The 6,151-nt window shown below is 50.4% G+C and overlaps 1 protein-coding gene across 3 annotated transcripts in view; it reads left to right on the top strand.

Annotated features, from left to right (window-relative positions):
- Positions 1-1,769: 1,769 nt before the first annotated feature.
- The window catches only part of UBA1 (ubiquitin like modifier activating enzyme 1), a 22,351-nt gene continuing 17,969 nt past the window's right edge, over positions 1,770-6,151 (top strand). Inside the window, exon 1 of one of the 3 annotated variants that reach the window (XM_024749605.1) lies at positions 1,770-1,896. The gene's annotated coding sequence lies outside the window, so the exon portion shown is untranslated. Of the gene's footprint in view, positions 1,897-5,443; positions 5,652-6,151 lie in introns of those variants that run through there. The other 2 variants (XM_024749606.1, XM_024749604.1) reach the window with 2 other exon arrangements.

Genomic DNA, 6,151 nt, shown 5'->3' with positions numbered 1-6,151 from the left:
TCCTCTCTATTTTTCATGCACTGTATCCGATTTCTCAGCAAATCCTGGTGTCTTTACCTTCAAAATCAATTCAAAATAGAACCCCACACACTTCCTCTTTCACCACCTTGGTCTGACCCTCTCTCATCACTACCTGGACTCTTGCAGTAGCCTTTCCACTGGCTTTTCTGCTTCCTCTCCCCCACCCTACCCCCGCACACACAGTTTGTTCTCTCTCCACAGAGAGCAGCCGGATTCTAAAATATAATTTAAATAATGTGACTCCCCTACTTAAAATCCTTTTATGGCTCCCCATGGATCTTAGAATAAAAACCAAACATCTCAGCCTGGCTTACAATGCCCTGCTTGATATGGCCTCGAATCTCATCTGCCAGTGCTCTCCCTTCCTCACTCCTCTCCAACTACACAGACATCTGTGCTCTTCCCAAACATTTCAAGAACTTCCAGCCTCAAGGCTTTGCCCCTGATGTTCCCTCTGTCTGATGCTTTCCCCCCATGTTACACGTGGTTTGCTTCCTCACTTTTCACAGGCCACCTCCTCAGGGAGTCATTCCCTGACTACTTCACATGGGGTATCAGGGGAGGTCTCCCTGAGGTGAGGCAAACAATAAATCAGAAGGAAAAGATCTGATGGAAGAGCGTTCTTAACTATTGCCAGAGCAGTAGTCTCCTTGCTATGTTCTTTGCTATGTTCCCAGTGCCCTGCACTTAGTAAGCATTCAGTAAATCTTTTTCAAATGAGCAAATGTGGAGGATTTGAGGACAGGATATGTGATACAGAATTTGGGATAAGGTGATAAAGGCATTTTGTGTTAAATACCTTTGCTGTAACATCACCTTCTCAGGGAGGCCTTCCTTGACCACACTATCTAAAAATGCAACCGGTCCCCCACAGATTTCCCTTTACCTTGTTCTATTTTTCTCCACAGCATTTAGCAGTTATCACATATATACGACATATTTACATATATATTTAATTGTATATTCACATATTAATATAGGCTATACACAATGTATTTAATATGACATTTATTATATACAGTTTTTTTTTTTTTTTTTTTTGCCACAGCACATGGCTTGTGGGATCTTAGTTCCCCGACCAGGGATTGAACCCCGGCCCTTGGCAGCGAAAGCGTGGAGTCCTAACCACTGGACCGCCAGGGAATTCCCTACAGATGTAAATTATTTACATACTGACACTGGCTATCATGTTATGTAAACTGTGTAATATTAACATGTACATTTTATTAGACACAATTTATATTATATTCACATGTATCTAATATAATTTTTACTTATTTGCTACATTTATGGTCTTGTCTCTCGCTAGTCTGTCAGCTCCGTGAGGGCAAGGAAGAATCCCTGGCACCTGGCCCACAGCTCGAGCTCCAAAATGTCAAATGAATGAACTCCTTTGGCCACCTGAGCCTCAGCTTTCCCCTCTGTAGGATGGGTGTGCCTTTCCACCTGGAGGTACCCCCATGTTCCGATCCCTTTTCCTACACCTCCCCCCCTCCAGAGGGCTGCTCCCGGAACTCCACAGCCCAGGTTTACATTTTCCCATACCCTGGGCGTTCATGCCCACCACGTGCACTAGGCGCCGGCCCGACCGGACTACCACCCCCAGCATGCCTCGCGCGTTCGTGAAGTACCACCACAACCCATAGGGGTATCTGGGTCTGACAAGGGCCCTGACGGCGCAGGAGCAAGGGCGCGCGCCCCTCTAGCTAAGCATCTGTGGTACGTTCCAAACAGGGGGCCCTCCAAGGCTCCGCGCTTCCGAGCCCCGCGGAAACTCTGGCTCTTCTTGTACAACGGAGGTGGTTTGCTCTTCCGTTGCCCCGTGGCTTCGGCTCATCTCCAGCAGGAAGGCGAGGCTTCCGCCCGGCGCAGGGGGTGAGGTGGAGCACGGTACCCCCAACCCCCTGGACAGCATTTGAGGGAGGGGGCTCAATTTCGGGGATCCCCGAATGGGCATATTTAGAGGCTCTGAGCCCGGTGTGGCATTTAGAGGTGGCTGTTTTTGAGGGGACCCTTAGCAAGTGGCGTTTAGGGACTCCGGGGTGGGACTTGGGAGTCTGTTTTAAGGAGCGTCCCTCGGAGGCAGGGTTTATACCCCTTGGAGACAGGGTTTAGGGGGATGTTTGGGGAGACCCTTAGGGTTCGTGTATGAATACTCTGTCCACGAGGCAGGATTTGGTGTGCTTCCCCAAGGTAGAGGCAAAGTTTGAGGTTCCTGAACTCAGGGCGGAATTTTGGGGGGCTTGTTTCAGGAAAGGTCCTGGTGACGGTGGGAACGTTTGGGACCGACATGGCATGTGGACCTATCGAATGGCCTTTTTGACCTCTGGTTCTGTTATGATGTCTCACCGCGGAGAGACTAGACACATCTGGGCCCACAAGTTTTTTTAGGAACAGGAACACCCAGCCCAGGCTGTGGAAGTAACACCGGAACCTAGTGTGCTAGGTTCTTCCCGAGGGGACAGTGTGCCACGGGGCCTTCATGGACCGTGGCTCTATTCGTCATTCATAAGGAGGTGGGCTGTTGTGGAAGACCTTTTCTTTTGCGGTACGCGGGCCTCTCACCGCTGTGGCCTCTCCCGTTGCGGAGCACAGGCTCCGGACGCGCAGGCTCAGCGGCCATGGCTCACGGGCCCAGCCGCTCCGCGGCATGTGGGATCCTCCCGGACCGGGGCACGAACCCGTGTCCCCTGCATCGGCAGGTGGACTCCCAACCACCGCGCCACCAGGGAAGCCCTGTGGGAGACCATTTTTGCCTTTTTCGCACCTAGTCCATTGGAAGTGTCAGCATATGAATTATTCACGAGGGGGTGGATCAGCGTGCTGAAGGGGTGTGCTGAAAGGGGCGTTCTGCAGTCTGCCGGGCAAATTAGATCTCATTTATTAAGCGTAAAGGTGAGTAGCACCCCGAGTTTTCTGTGGCTTTTCTAGGGGCATTGTGCATAATTCATGAGGGGCGTAGCTTTTACGGCTTCATCTGCATGATCTGCTGTTAGCTTTCCCTTAGAGGTTTCAGGATTTAAATTTTGCGTCTCAGCGAAGGGACGAGGCCTCGCTCATTGTTCATCCCTTACGGCCCAGCAATCCCAGATTATCAGCAAAGGCTCTAGATTCAAGTCCCATCGATCCTTGCCAGCTGTGTGATCTTTGGCAAATTTTTCTGTGAGCCTGAAAAAATGAGTAAGAGCATAATGGTGATCAGATTAGTTTACACTCATTTAGCACTTTATTAGCCTGTTTAATCTCCACAACAATTCTAGGTGGTAGGTTATTATTGTCCCATCTTATAGATGAGGAAACTGGGACACCGGGAGACTAAGTAATTTGCCTAAGGTTACTCAGTCAGTGAGTCTGATTCTACAGTCCAGAGTCTGTAGTCTTTTTTTTTTTTTTTAATTTATTTTATTTATTTATTTTTGGCTGCTTTGTGTCTCCGTTGCTGTGCGCGGGCTTTCTCTAGTTGCGGAGAGCGGGGGCCACTCTTCACTGCGGTGCGCAGGCTTCTCTTTGCGGTGGCTTCTCTCGTTGCGGAGTACGGGCTCTAGAGCGCAGGCTCGGCAGTCGTGGCGCACGGGCTTAGTTGCTCCGCGGCATGTGGGATCTTCCCGGACCAGGGCTTGAACCCGTGTCCCCTGCACTGGCAGGCGGATTCCCAACCACTGTGCCACCAGGGAAGCCCCAGAGTCTGTAGTCTTAATCAAATGTCATAATGTCTCTCTCCCATCCACCCAATTCAATGGTACTACTACTACTACTGTTAGTCATGTAGCACTGCCTGCCAGGCACTGTTCTGAGACCTTTCTACATATTTATTCATTTAAGCTTCATCACAAGGTAGGTTACTATTGTTCTCATTTTATGGGTGGGGAAACAGTGGCCCAGAGAAGTGAAGAAGTGCCTGGTCCCAAGTCACACAGCTAGTCATCGGTGGATGGAAATGATTTTTGTGAGGGTTTAAGAACTCTAAGGAGGTCACCTTTGAGCTGAGACCTGAAGGACAAGAAGGAACCGATTTCCTGCTCTGCATTCCTGAGACCAGTGGTGCAGTGCATGGAAAGGACGCACAACAGGAACCACCACATAGTGGGCAATCAGTTAATGTGATCTATTATTATTATTATTTGACAGAATCGTACTGGGTGCTTATCGTGTGCCTGGGGCTTTGGTATACAGTCGTATCTCTGGTGACCTGGTAGTGTCTCCTACCTATTTAATGGACATTGGTGGCCTTAGCACTCTGTTTTCCAGTGTAATTCTGGAAGGGTGTTTCAAGGCACTATTTTTTAGATAATGTCCCAAGTTGGGGGTTTCTCTAGTGGCTGGGTACACCCTCACCCATAAGTAATTTTATATTAATATAAAATATATTTACATATCACCTTTAAATTAATATATAATACTTAAAAAATTTAGCATTGCCCTGTGCCAGCACTGCTCTGAGCTCATTCCATAGTTCATATTCTCTGGTTTTCACAGTGACACATTTTGCCTTTACGATGTAGATGGGTTCTACTACTATCCCCATTTTACAGTTGTAGAAACTGAGGCACCTGCCAGCGGTATGTGGTAAACCTGGATTTGGTTGGACCAAGGCAGCCCTGGTGCAGTTAGTTAAGGGTGGGGAGGAGGCAGCTGCACTTCACCTGGGTTTCCCCTGTGGTTCTGCAGCACCTTTCATCATTCATGAACGGGAAGGGGTGACCAAGTTGCCTTGCCTGGAGTACCATAATCCCTACTTGCTGGAGAGGGCTGTCTTGAGTGTATCTGTCCATTCAGTCTCATGCATAATTCATGAGTAACTGGGTGGGACCTTTCTTGACCTCTCTGAGCTTCCAGGTTGGGCGCTGCAGCATCATCATTCATTATTCATGAGCTGGGGGAGTGTGTTTTCCTTGTGTTAGCCCTATTACCCTGCTTACTGGGTATTAGATGCAGTAAGGGGCGGACCTGTCTCTTTTGTTCTTGCCCACCGGGCCTCATGCATTACTCATGATAAGATGTGGCCTCGGTCTCCTTGGCTTCCAGGCTGCAGCAAGATCATTCATTATTCATGAGCATTGGGATGTGACTTCCATGTTTTAACATTGGCTTTCTGGTTGCAGGGTGTTAGTCAACCAGCCACCCGGCCTCGTGCATAATTCACGATCAGGAAGTGTGGACTTGATGTCCTTTCTTGGTTTCCATGGTAGCCTGGCTGTAACAATGTATTCATTATTCACCTTCCATGGGCGTGCCCTCTATGTCGTTTTACCTGTTTTCCTAGTTACTGCCATGGTAACCACCAGGTGGAGCTATTCGCCTTCGAAGGAGTCACAAACAGGCAGGGGCCGTCATGCATGATTCATAAACGGGCGCGGCCTGCCTGCATCCGGGTTTCTGGAGGTGGGGCCCAAGGTTTTGTTCCGGCCCCGGGCTCGACGGCCGCCATCTTGTGTCGGCGGCAGCTGAGGGTAAGGAGGTCCCAGGGACGAGCACAACCACTACGGCCTGAGGAGGAGAAGGCAGCGACGGCGATTCTAGGCGGCCCAGGCGGCAGGGAGGAGGAGGAGGAGAAGGAGGAGGGTGGCGGCCGGGCTTGGCTTCGGCTCCTAGAGGAGTTGGCGGCGGCGCGACCCGGGGAACCGGCATTGGTAACAAATGGCCTTTCTCAGTTCCTTGGCCGGGGCAGGGGCTTCGCGAAGCATTGGAGGGTCTTGGGTCGGCGCAGGGCCAAGCTGACGTTGGGGCGGGCGGTGATGACTCGGACGCAGGATCGTTGGAGAGAAGGGGGGGTAGATCTTGGGGCGGGGCCGACATTTCCCATCCGGGACCAGCCCAGTCCCTCGGGCTCCAAAATCTGACCTTAGAGTCAGACCCCCAGAATCTGCTTTTAGAGACTCAGGCCAACATTCCTAGTCAGTGACCTGACCCCATCCTGAGCCTTGCATCGCAGATCGGAACTTCCCCCAATCAGCAGTAGAGACTTACGGGATCGACATTCCTGGTCAAAGCCTCCTACCAGTGTATGTCATTAAAGACCTTCCACAGAATCTCTCTTCATTCACTCCTAGTTCCTCAGTATTTGCCCTCGCAGCTTTCAAGAGGGGCCAGACCTCAGGGAGGGTCCATTTCTCTTCATTTCTAAAAGAGT

The sequence above is a fragment of the Neophocaena asiaeorientalis genome, unplaced genomic scaffold (assembly GCF_003031525.2).
Source record: "Neophocaena asiaeorientalis asiaeorientalis breed wild unplaced genomic scaffold, Neophocaena_asiaeorientalis_V1.1 scaffold1052, whole genome shotgun sequence".
Taxonomy (NCBI): domain Eukaryota; kingdom Metazoa; phylum Chordata; class Mammalia; order Artiodactyla; family Phocoenidae; genus Neophocaena; species Neophocaena asiaeorientalis.
This window is presented reverse-complemented; position numbering and strand designations above follow the sequence as displayed.